Genomic DNA, 13,569 nt, shown 5'->3' on the forward strand with positions numbered 1-13,569 from the left:
TGAATTTGAGAAACCTGTTGAGAAAGGCTGTTGAGTCTGCTTGTCTCCGAGAGCTCAGAGACTCAGACAGAGAAGAGGCACAGGTTTGGAGGTCTGTGTCTATGTATCGAAAGCAGTGTCTATATATCTTTCCGACTGCCAAGATACTGTTGTGTATTCTCATCGACAGCTTCCATGTGTTCTCCTGCCCACTCAGATTAGCTTCCCAAAAATTTCCCTGCTCTCTGGATAGACTTTTCCCCCCAAAATCAATAACCTTATTACTGGCAACTCTGCACTTGACTGAATGTACTCCTGGCCCCTGCAGTATGGCCTCCCAGCGGGGTAGAGACCTCTTCACACGCCTCTTTTAGCTTCGACTGACAATTTGTTTTCAGGGATTGCAGTAGTCTGACGGTGCTGAGGTGATAGCTATTATTACCAACTAACCCTCCTTGGTCCTGCAGCAGAGCGTCCCTTGTTATCAGGCAGACAGTGCTCCACTTCCAGGGATCAGTTCACTCTCACTATACTAGAGAGAGGTACTGTAGGTCCAGGCGTGAAGAGGGACATTCTGAGAGCACGCCTCTGTAACGTCCTTCACTTCACCGGCTCTCTCAGAGACCCGGGCCCCAGGCCCCCTGTTTAAGGCAGCCATGATAGATGAGGCCCCATCCTGTCTGTCAGCAGCCTAAATGGGCTTGTGTCCCCACATATGAGCCGCAGAACCCAAATCCCTCCTTGCCCCACCTGGACTCTCTCGCTTTATAGATCAAGAGCAGAGCAGTGCAGGCATCTGCCAGGCAGCGTGGCACAGGGATGGCAAGCGTGCCCACAGCAGCCTGTCTCCATCTGTCAGAGAGCATGGGTCATAAAGAGGGGTGCCTCTCACCCCCATCTCAGCCCTGCAGCAGCAAACCCACTCCCACCACACAGCAATTAGAAATACTGCACCAACCATCCATCCCTCTGTCCCCACAGAGTATGAGATAGAGAGAGGGAGAGAGAGAAAAATAGAGAAAGAGAGGCAGAGAAATTTATGTATTTATGATGCAAATGAAATCAAGAGACCTCAGAACAGATATGTGGGCATCGACTACAAAGTGATCAATCTTCCCGCTGCTCCAGAGAGGATGGTCCTTTGTCTACTGAGGCCTCTGGGAAAGATCCCAGCGTTTTGAAACATCAACTGAACCCCTCTGCAGCCTCTACGCTTTTATGAGTGGCTTTCATAGCCACACAGTACCATATGGCAACTGAAATCAACAGACAAACCAGAAAAGACCACAGTGGCATATGGGTCTGCTATTGACATGCATGTGTAATGAATAACTATAAAATCCACTAGCCACCAGTGACAGACCAATACATAATCTAAAACTGCCAATAGTCATGAGCATAATCAACTCAGAAGTGATCCATATATAATTACATTAAATATGATTTAGACAAATTTAGGTCTATCTATAACCTATTGACATGGCTTTCTGTTTGGTTTTGATTTAGCAGAGCATAAAATAGGCCTACATACAGGTAACTGCCAAAATAAAGGAAACACTAACATAAAGTGTCTTAATAAGACATTGGGCACCACGAGCCAGAACAGCTTCAATGCTCCTTGGCATAGATTCTACAAGTGTCTGGAACTCTATTGGAGGGATGCAACTCCATTCTTCTACGAGAAATAAATTCCATAATTTGGTGATTTGTAGGTATAGGAAAACGCAGTCTCAGGCACCGTTCCAGAATCTCCCATTAGCATTCAATTGGGTTGAGATCTGGTGACTAAGACGGCCATGGCATATGGTTACATCGTTTTCATGCTCATCAAACCATTCAGTGACCACTCATGCCCTGTGGATGGGGGCATCGTCATCCTATGGGAGCATAGCCATGGTAACCAAAATAATGTCTTGCCCAGCATTTTTATACATGACCCTAAGCATGATGGGATGTTAATTGACTCAGGACCTTAATTAACACAGGAACCACACCTGTGTGGATGCACCTGCTTTAAATATACTTCATATCCCTCATTTACTCAAGTGTTTTCCTTTATAACCTATATACAGACATACAGAAAGATGCTTAGACATTCCCATTTAATTTCTAAGTGAGAAACGATTACAACCCATTGGAAAAGCAGGTTATCTACCAATGCGAAACAGCAGCACAAAGCTAACAAAAGGTCCCTGAACGGCTCAAGTCAACTGGATTAAGGCTGTGATATAATTGTGTCTACAAGGGTTAACTCCCTTTGTCTGTGGGTACAGAGGCCTGGGCCACTCACCTGTCACAGTGTGCTCCCGTGTACCCCAGCTGCCATCGGTCACATATCAGCTCCCCTCGCGGGTCCACATGGCAGGTGGGGCTGAAACGACAATGTTTTTCAGCAATAGAAACAGGAAGTAGAAGAAAAAGAAAAGAAGCTCGTATCAACAAACCCATCGTCCCACCCCCACAAACACAACAGCATCACTGAGTTGAAAAAGAGGGAGAGTCCAGCTCCTGTCCTCCTCCTGATCCCAAAGATAGAGAGACGAGTTGAGCTGGCTGGGCTGGCTGTTGGGTCAGGTTCCAGGTTCCTGACCGAGATCTGATTGAATGAGTGGCCGGTCTATTTCATACAGCACTGGATCCCAGGACCAGGAACAATGGGGTAGCACTGCCCTTTGAGAATGTCGGGGGGGGGGGGGGGGGGGGGGTAGTTTTACCGCTGTGGCCTAGTGTAGAGGAATGCTAAGCTGCTCCAGTCCTGGCACGGGGCGTGCCGCCCCACTTTGACCACCAGGGGATTACCACCCATTACCAGTGCCTGACTAAAGCGATTGTCTCTGGCCCTGTTCGCAAGTCAGCGACCTCAACATTGTGGAAAAACAACAGAGCTAGTCGACAGCACCATCAGCCCTAAATAAAACATTAAAGTGACTAAGGATTAGAATCGTGATGAGAAAATAAAAGCTATTATGCGACGATAATGCATTATAGATAGAGGTCAGTGTGGCTAGATAAGGGTTCTGATTAAGTGCCGTATTAAATTAAGTGCCGTATTAAATTCCATATGACAAGTGATGACATACTTGTTGGACGGGATGTTGAGGGGGCAGGCGCAGGGCTGGCAGTCATTCGGCGTTCCCTTGTTAGCTTCCCCATGTAATCCAGGGATACATTCATCACAGTGGAATCCGGTGGTGTGGTCAGTACAGCCCTGGGAATGTACAGTAGGTTATTTAGGTTTATAGGGTTAACATACAGCAAATTAATGAATCCATTCTTTAAAGGGCCAATCCGCAGATGCTACATACATTTCCTGACTTATAAATTAATGATATGTACCCATTGGTTCTTGAAGAATATATCTTATAAAAGCCTCATGAGCTTAGTTTAACTATTGTACCCCATCAGAACCCAAAATATAAACTTGTTTTACTCCAATGTTTGTAAAGAACATAAATGTGTAACAAACACTATATAGCCACATATAAATCTCTGTGATACGATGGATGGCCAGTCCTTGTATCCATAGATCTGGCTAGGATTTTGAGAGTGGTTACATTTCTCCAGCCCCATCCATAAGCTTTTTACCAAAACAGTGGTGGGGTGTCCGCTTTGTTATTGTTTCAACTGCACTTTGGCCGTTTATTTCTAGAACAATACCAATACATAAATACATCCACTGTAAACTAGCTTTTCCAAGTAATAATCTGGTGTATTGTCATAATTAGTTTGAATAGCAGCTGTACTTGATTGGCAATGCAGCAAACCTGGATGAACAATTAACAAAATTTGAGTAAAATCTACAAAGAAACCCAAAGTTTTGGCTGTCTCCTCTCCATAGTGTCTGTCTGACAGGGATGGTCCGGTGAATAATTGACCGAGACTTTGTGAGTCTGATGTTGCCAAATTAAACGTAATGCATTTCCCCACAGATTGGCATTAACCCAAACTCTGGTAATGCATCGCTAATAAAATAAGAGCTGTTTTTTTCAGCTCCACGCTTCGTCAGCCCCAATAAAGACTAAACGCTCTTGAGTCAATTGCAGATGTCTACTCAGCATAATCACCAGCATAGAGAAGATTTCTTGATTACGGGGGGAGGGGTGGGCACGTAGTTTAGTGTGTGCGCACGTACAAGTGTGTGTGTGTGTGTGTGTTTTAGTTTGTAAATGTGTGAGTTTGTGTATTGGCTCTACTTGCTTGGCACAGAGCCGTAGAGCCTATCTCCGTTAAAATGACCAATCTCTTGTGGGATAAATCCTGAGAGCCTTTATAAATGCCAGTCAGAAAGGCACACTCTACCTAGCAGGAGGAAAGCACACTCTACCTAGCAGGAGGAGGGCACTCTACCTTGCAGGAGCAGGGCACTCTACCTAGCAGGAGGAGGGCACTCTACCTTGCAGTAGGAGGGCACTCTACCTAGCAGGAGCAGGGCACTCTACCTAGCAGGAGGAGGGCACACTCTACCTAGCAGGAGGAAAGCACACTCTACCTAGCAGGAGAAAGCACACTCTACCTAGCAGGAGGAAAGCACACTCTACCTAGCAGGAGAAAGCACACTCTACCTAGCAGGAGGAAGGGCACACTCTACCTAGCAGGAGGAAAGCACACTCTACCTAGCAGGAGGAAGGAGCACTCTACCTAGTAGGAGGAAAGCACACTCTACCTAGCAGGAGAAAGCAGAGTCTACCTAGCAGGAGGAAGGGCACACTCTACCTACAGTAGCAGGAGGAGGGCACACTCTACCTGCAGTAGCAGGAGGAGGGCACACTCTACCTTGCAGGAGGAGGGCACACTTTACCTACAGTAGCAGGAGAAGGGCACACTCTACCTAGCAGAAGGAGGGCACTCTACCTAGCAGGGGGAGGGCACACTCTACCTAGCAGGAGGAGGGCACTCTACCTTGCAGGAGGAGGGCACACTACCTAGCAGGAGCAAGGCCCACTACCTACAAGGAGGAGGGCACTCTACCTAGCAGGAGGAGGGCACACTACCTAGCAGGAGGAGTGCACTCTACCTAGCAGGAGCAGGGCACTCTACCTAGCAGGAGGAGGGCACTCTACCTTGCAGGAGGAGGGAACTCTACATAGCAGGAGCAGGGCACTCTACCTAGTAGGTGGAAAGCACACTCTACCTAGCAGGAGGAGGGCACACTACCTAGCAGGAGGAGTGCACTCTACCTAGCAGGAGCAGGGCACTCTACCTAGCAGGAGGAGGGCACTCTACCTTGCAGGAAGAGGGAACTCTACATAGCAGGAGCAGGGCACTCTACCTAGTAGGTGGAAAGCACACTCTACCTAGCAGGAGGAAGGAGCACTCTACCTAGTAGGAGGAAAGCACACTCTACCTAGCAGGAGGAAGGGCACACTCTACCTAGCAGGAGGAAAGCACACTCTACCTAGCAGGAGGAGGGCACTCTACCTTGCAGGAGGAGGGCACTCTACCTTGCAGGAGGAGGGCACTCTACCTAGCAGGAGCAGGGCACTCTACCTAGCAGGAGGAGGGAACTCTACCTAGCAGGAGGAGGGCACTCTACCTTGCAGTAGGAGGGCACTCTACCTAGCAGGAGCAGGGCACTCTACCTAGCAGGAGCAGGGCACTCTACCTAGCAGGAGGAGGGCACTCTACCTAGCAGGAGGAGGGCACACTCTACCTAGCAGGAGGAAAGCACACTCTACCTAGCAGGAGAAAGCACACTCTACCTAGTAGGAGGAAGGAGCACTCTACCTAGCAGGAGGAAGGGCACACTCTACCTAGCAGGAGGAGAGCACACTCTACCTAGCAGGAGGAAGGGCACACTCTACCTACAGTAGCAGGAGGAGGGCACACTCTACCTGCAGTAGCAGGAGGAGGGCACTACCTAGAAGGAGGAGGGCACTCTACCTAGCAGGAAGAGGGCACACTCTACCTAGTAGGAGGAAGGAGCACTCTACCTAGCAGGAGGAAGGAGCACTCTACCTAGCAGGAGGAAGGAGCACTCTACCTAGTAGGAGGAAGGAGCACTCTACCTAGCAGGAGGAAGGACCACTCTACCTAGTAGGAGGAAGGAGCACTCTACCTAGCAGGAGAAAGGAGCACTCTACCTAGTAGGAGGAAGGAGCACTCTACCTAGCAGGAGGAAAGCATACTCTACCTAGCAGGAGAAAGCACACTCTACCTAGCAGGAGGAAGGAGCACTCTACCTAGTAGGAGGAAAGCACACTCTACCTAGCAGGAGGAAGGGCACACTCAACCTAGCAGGAGAAAAGCACACTCTACCTAGCAGGAGGAAGGGCACACTCTACCTACAGTAGCAGGAGGGGGCACACTCTACCTGCAGTAGCAGGAGGAGGTTACTCTACATAGCAGAAGGAGGGCACACTACCTAGCAGGGGGAGGGCACACTCTACCTAGCAGGAGGAGGGCACACTCTACCTACAGTAGCAGGAGGGGGGCACACTCTACCTGCAGTAGCAGGAGGAGGTTACTCTACCTAGCAGAAGGAGGTTACTCTACCTAGCAGGGGGAGGGCACTCTACCTTGCAGGAGGAAGGGCACACTCTACCTACAGTAGCAGGAGGGGGGCACACTCTACCTGCAGTAGCAGGAGGAGGTTACTCTACCTAGCAGAAGGAGGGCACACTACCTAGCAGGGGGAGGGCACACTCTACCTAGCAGGAGGAGGGCACTCTACCTTGCAGGAGGAGGGCACACTACCTAGCAGGAGCAAGGCCCACTACCTACCAGGAGGAGGGCACTACCTTGCAGGAGGAGGGCACACTACCTAGCAGGAGGAGTGCACTCTACCTAGCAGGAGCAGGGCACTCTACCTAGCAGGAGGAGGGCACTCTACCTTGCAGGAGGAGGGAACTCTACATAGCAGGACCAGGGCACTCTACCTAGTAGGTGGAAAGCACACTCTACCTAGCAGGAGCAGGGCACTCTACCTAGCAGGAGCAGGGCACTCTACCTAGCAGGAGCAGGGCACTCTACCTAGCAGGAGGAAGGAGCACTCTACCTAGCAGGAAGAGGGCACTCTACCTAGCAGGAGGAAAGCACACTCTACCTAGCAGGAGAAAGCACACTCTACCTAGCAGGAGGAAGGGCACACTCTACCTATTAGAAGGAAGGAGCACTCTACCTAGCAGGAGCAGGGCACTCTACCTAGCAGGAGCAGGGCACTCTACCTAGCAGGAGGAGGGCACTCTACCTAGCAGGAGCAGGGCACTCTACCTAGCAGGAGCAGGGCACTCTACCTAGCAGGAGGAGGGCACTCAACCTAGCAGGAGCAGGGCACTCTACCTAGCAGGAGCAGGACACTCTACCTAGCAGGATGAGGGCACTCTACCTTGCAGTAGGAGAGCACTATACCTAGCAGGAGCAGGGCACTCTACCTAGCAGGAGCAGGGCACTCTACCTAGCAGGAGCAGGGCACTCTACCTAGCAGGAGCAGGGCACTCTACCTAGCAGGAAGAGGGCACTCTACCTAGCAGGAGGAAAGCACACTCTCCCTAGCAGGAGGAGGGCACTCTACCTTGCAGGAGGAGGGCACTCTACCTAGCAGGAGCAGGGCACTCTACCTAGCAGGATGAGGGCACTCTACCTTGCAGTAGGAGGGCACTCTACCTAGCAGGAGCAGGGCACTCTACCTAGCAGGAGCAGGGCACTCTACCTAGCAGGAGCAGGGCACTCTACCTAGCAGGAAGAGGGCACTCTACCTAGCAAGACCAGGGCACTCTACCTAGCAGGAGCAGGGCACTCTACCTAGCAGGAAGAGGGCACTCTACCTAGCAGGAGGAGGGCACTCTACCTAGTAGGAGGAAGGAACTCTACATAGCAGGACCAGGGCACTCTACCTAGTAGGTGGAAAGCACACTCTACCTAGCAGGAGCAGGGCACTCTACCTAGCAGGAGCAGGGCACTCTACCTAGCAGGAGCAGGGCACTCTACCTAGCAGGAGGAAGGAGCACTCTACCTAGCAGGAGGAAGGAGCACTCTACCTAGCAGGAGGAAAGCACACTCTACCTAGCAGGAGGAGGGCACTCTACCTAGCAGGAGGAGGGCACTCTACCTAGCAGGAGGAGGGCACTCTACCTAGCAGGAGCAGGGCACTCTACCTAGCAGGAGCAGGGCACTCTACCTAGCAGGAGCAGGGCACTCTACCTAGCAGGAGAAAGCACTCTACCTAGCAGGAGCAGGGCACTCTACCTAGCAGGAGCAGGACACTCTACCTAGCAGGATGAGGGCACTCTACCTTGCAGTAGGAGAGCACTATACCTAGCAGGAGCAGGGCACTCTACCTAGCAGGAGCAGGGCACTCTACCTAGCAGGAGCAGGGCACTCTACCTAGCAGGAAGAGGGCACTCTACCTAGCAGGAGGAAAGCACACTCTCCCTAGCAGGATGAGGGCACTCTACCTAGCAGGATGAGGGCACTCTACCTTGCAGTAGGAGGGCACTCTACCTAGCAGGAGCAGGGCACTCTACCTAGCAGGAGCAGGGCACTCTACCTAGCAGGAAGAGGGCACTCTACCTAGCAAGACCAGGGCACTCTACCTAGCAGGAGCAGGGCACTCTACCTAGCAGGAAGAGGGCACTCTACCTAGCAGGAAGAGGGCACTCTACCTAGCAGGAGGAGGGCACTCTACCTAGTAGGAGGAAGGAGCACTCTACCTAGTAGGAGGAAGGAGCACTCTACCTAGCAGGAGGAAAGCACACTCTACCTAGCAGGAGGAAGGAGCACTCTACCTAGTAGGAGGAAGGAGCACTCTACCTAGCAGGAGGAAAGCACACTCTACCTAGCAGGAGGAAAGCACACTCTACCTAGCAGGAGGAAGGGCACACTCTACCTAGCAGGAGGAAGGGCACATTCTACCTAGCAGGAGGAGGGCACACTCAACCTAGCAGGAGGAGGGACAACTCTACCTACAGTAGCAGGAGGAGAGCAAACTCTACCTACAGGAGGAGGGCAAACTCTACCTGCAGTAGCAGGAGGAGGGCACACTCTACCTTCAGTAGCAGGAGGAGGGCACACTCTACCTAAAGTAGCAGGAGAAGGGCACACGCTACCTGCAGTAGCAGGAGGAGGGCACACTACCTACAGTAGAAGGAGGAGGGCACACTCTACCTACAGTAGCAGGAGGAGGGCACACTCTACCTACAGTAGCAGGAGGAAGGCACACTCTACCTAGCAGGGGGAAGGCACTCTACCTTGCAGGAGGAGGGCACACTCTACCTGCAGTAGCAAGAGGAGGGCACACTCTACCTGCAGGGTGAGGGCACACTACCTTGCAGGAGGAGGGCACACTCTACCTACAGTAGCAGGAGAAGGGCACACTCTACCTACAGTAGCAGGAGAAGGGCACACTCTACCTACAGTAGCAGGAGGAGGGCACACTCTACCTAGCAGGGGGAGGGCACTCTACCTTGCAGGAGGAGGGCACACTACCTAGCAGGAGCAGGGCACACTTCACCTACAGTAGCAGGAGAAGGGCACACTCTACCTAGCAGGAGGAGGGCACCACACTCTACCTAGCAGAAGGGGGGGGGGGGCACTCTACCTTGCAGGCGGACGGCACACTCTACCTAGCAGGAGGAAGGGCACATTATACCTAGCAGGAGGAGGGCACACTCAACCTAGCAGGAGGAGGGGAAACTCTACCTACAGTAGCAGGAGAAGGGCAAACTCTACCTACAGGAGGAGGGCACACTCTACCTAAAGTAGCAGGAGGAGGGCACACTCTACCTTCAGTAGCAGGAGGAGGGCACACTCTACCTTCAGTAGCAGGAGGAGGGCACACTCTACCTTCAGTAGCAGGAGGAGGGCACACTCTACCTACAGTAGAAGGAGGAGGGCACACTCTACCTGCAGTAGCAGGAGGAGTGCACACTCTACCTGCAGTAGCAGGAGAAGGGCACACTCTACCTGCAGTAGCAGGAGGAGGGCACACTCTACCTACAGTAGCAGGAGGAAGGCACACTCTACCTAGCAGGGGGAAGGCACTCTACCTTGCAGGAGGAGGGCACACTCTACCTGCAATAGCAGGAGGAGGGCACACTCTACCTGCAGGGTGAGGGCACACTACCTTGCAGGAGGAGGGCACACTCTACCTACAGTAGCAGGAGAAGGGCACACTCTACCTACAGTAGCAGGAGAAGGGCACACTCTACCTACAGTAGCAGGAGAAGGGCACACTCTACCTAGCAGGAGGAGGGCACACTCTACCTAGCAGAGGGGGGGGGCACTCTACCTTGCAGGAGGACGGCACACCACCTAGCAGGAGCAGGGCACACTTTACCTACAGTAGCAGGTGAAGGGCACACTCTACCTAGCAGGAGGAGGGCACACTCTACCTAGCAGGAGGAGGGCACACTCTACCTAGCAGGGGGAGGGCACACTCTACCTAGCAGGGGGAGGGCACACTCTACCTAGCAGGGGGAGGGCACACTCTACCTAGCAGGGGGAGGGCACTCTACCTTGCAGGAGGAAGGCACACTACCTACCAGGAGGAAGGCACTCTACCTAGCAGGAGCAGTGCACACTACCTAGCTGGAGGAGGGCACTCTACCTAGCAGTAGGAGGGCTCTCTACCCAGCAGGAGCAGTGCACACTACCTAGCTGGAGGAGGGCACTCTACCTAGCAGGAGGAGGGCATTCTCGACCAGGGTTTAACTCAACATCATGGCATCATTCACAGGCACCAACCGGCCTTTGGAGGAGACAGCGGTAGGTCTCAGGGGATTAGTCGATCATAGACACCACACCTGACACAGTAACGCTCCTAACCTACAGAAGTACCGAATACCTTACGCATTCACAGGAATGGCTAACTATTGAAATTCCTTCTGTCCTATCGGTTTAGGTAAAACAGCCCTTAGTTTTTATGCGCTGCATACTTGTGGTACATTTCTGAATTTCCTACGATTGGACTAGTGCCTTTCTGTATTTTAGCTTATTGATAAATCTTTTCAGGCGAATGTATGTGTTTTTTATCGTTTGTATTTTTGTATTGTTGTATTTCTCATGTTCATGCCTATATTTGTGTAATTTGTATCACTGCTTCCTTATCATTTATGTATTTTGAATTTGGTGCATTTTTGTGAAATACAGACTTTTGTCTCAATGGGACTTCCCTGCTTAAATAATGGTTTAAATAAATAAATAAAAATAAATAAATAAATAAACATCCCATCAACATCTCCCTTCCAATTGCTCATAGCCTATATATAATAAAACATCCCATCACTGTTCTAGCAGAATGTCTGTTTTATACTGAAGCAGGTCTAGTCTGATGTCTGAAGGTAGCGTCGAGGGGGAAGCTGAGAGAGGTGAGGGTGTACAGAGGTCAGAGAGTGCTAGCTAGCTGTCAGGATGTGGACAGACAGACAGCTGAGGCTGGCCTCCGGCCCCGGGGACACAGCCATCCACACAACTCAAGTCTATCTGAACACAGAGTCATGAAAAACTCCACAGGCTACAGGGTGAGATATGTCTCTACCTCTAAAGCCCTGATCATAACACAGGCTGAGATGAAAAGAGGGAGCAGAAAGTCAATACGATAGCAAAGTTGATCCTGGTTAGGGTCCAACCAGCAAGTCTCTTCAGGTGGGGGCCACAGCCTGATCTGTTTCACCTGTCTTTGTCCTTGTCTCCACCCCCCTCCAGGTGTCGCCCATCTTCCCTATTATCCCATGTGCATTATACCTGTGTTCTCTGTTTGTCTGTTGCCAATTCGTCTTGTCTTGTTAGGTCTTACCAGCGTGTTTTCCCGTCTTCCTGCTTTCTCAAGTTTCTGTTTCCTAGTTGCCCCGGTTCTGACCATTCTGCCTGCCCTGACCCCGAGCCTGGCTGCCGTTCTGTACCTACCTGACTCAATCAATCAATCAAGTTTATTTTATATAGCCCTTCGTACATCAGCTAATATCTCGAAGTGCTGTACAGAAACCCAGCCTAAAACCCCAAACAGCAAGCAATGCAGGTGTAGAAGCACGGTGGCTAGGAAAAACTCCCTCGAAAGGCCAAAACCTAGGAAGAAACCTAGAGAGGAACCAGGCTATGAGGGGTGGCCAGTCCTCTTCTGGCTGTGCCGGGTGGAGATTATAACAGAACATGGCCAAGATGTTCAAATGTTCATAAATGACCAACATGGTCAAATAATAATCAGGAGTAAATGTCAGTTGGCTTTTCATAGCCGATCATTAAGAGTATCTCTACCGCTCCTGCGGTCTCTAGAGAGTTGAAAACAGCAGGTCTGGGACAGGTAGCACGTCCGGTGGACAGGTCAGGGTTCCATAGCCGCAGGCAGAACAGTTGAAACTGGAACAGCAGCAAGGCCAGGTGGACTGGGGACAGCAAGGAGTCATCATGCCCGGTAGTCCTGACGCATGGTCCTAGGGCTCAGGTCCTCCGAGAGAGAGAGAGAAAGAGAGAAGGAGAGAATTAGAGAGAGCATACTTAAATTCACACAGGACACCGGATAAGACAGGAGAAGTACTCCAGATATAACCAACTGACCCTAGCCCCCCGACACATAAACTACTGCAGCATAAACTCAGACCCGATTACGAACCTCTGCCTGCCCTGACCCCGAGCCTGCCTGCTTTTCTGTACCATATTGACTCTGCCCTGGATTACGGACCTCTGCCTGCCCTTGACCTGTGTTTGCCTGCCCCCTGTTTGGGTCAATAAACATCTGTGATTCTAGCTGTCTGCGTCTGGGTCTTATCCTGAGTTCTGATATCCTCATTAAAACTTCTCTAGGATAGGGGGCAGTGTTTTCACTTTGGGAAAAATAGCGTGCCCAATTTCAACTTCGTTCTACTCATCCCCAGAATATAAGATATGCATATTATTAGTAGATTTGGATAGAAAACACTCTGAAGTTTCTAAAACTGTTTGAATCATATCTGTAAGTATAACAGAACTTATGTAGCAGGCAAAACCCTGAGGACTAACCATTATTATTTTATTTATTTTTTAAGTCACTGTCTGTTCAATGAGTTTTGGGAGGCCAGATTTCTAATCACTCTGTTCTCAGTTCCTACTGCTTCCACTGGATGTCACCAGTCTTGGGAAATAGGTTGAGGTTATTCATTTGTGCAATGAAGAAGAAGGCCCTCAGGAAGTAGAGTAACGTCTTGTGTACTGTTTGAGAGTTGCGCAAGACTAAAAAATTTAGCGTTTGTTTGTTGATCTCCTGTATTGAAAACAGATAGACCCGTCTTCAATTTGATCGATTATTAACGTTTACAAATACCTTAAGTTGTATTACAAAAGTACTTTGAAATGTTTTGGCAAAGTTTAGAGGTAATTTTTTAGATATTTTGTAGTGACTTTGCGCAAATTGGAAGCTGTTTTTTTCTGGATCCACCGCGCCAAATATATGGACAATTTGGATATATATGGACGGAATTAATCGAACAAAAGGACAATTTGTGATGTTTATGGGACATATTGGAGTGCCAACAAAATAATCTTGTCAAAGGTAATGCATGTTTTATATTTTATATCTGCGTTTTGAGTAGTACCGGCATGGTTGAAATATGCTACACTCTCTTTGTTGACATTGTGCTATCATCAGATAATAGCATCTTATGCTTTCGCCGAAAAGCCTTT

General features: G+C 50.3%; 1 pseudogene; it reads right to left on the reverse strand.

Moving 5' to 3' along the window:
- The window catches only part of LOC120024008, a 151,004-nt pseudogene that overhangs the window by 75,935 nt on the left and 61,500 nt on the right, over nucleotides 1–13,569 (reverse strand).

This window comes from Salvelinus namaycush, chromosome 29 (assembly GCF_016432855.1).
Source record: "Salvelinus namaycush isolate Seneca chromosome 29, SaNama_1.0, whole genome shotgun sequence".
Lineage (NCBI taxonomy): Eukaryota > Metazoa > Chordata > Actinopteri > Salmoniformes > Salmonidae > Salvelinus > Salvelinus namaycush.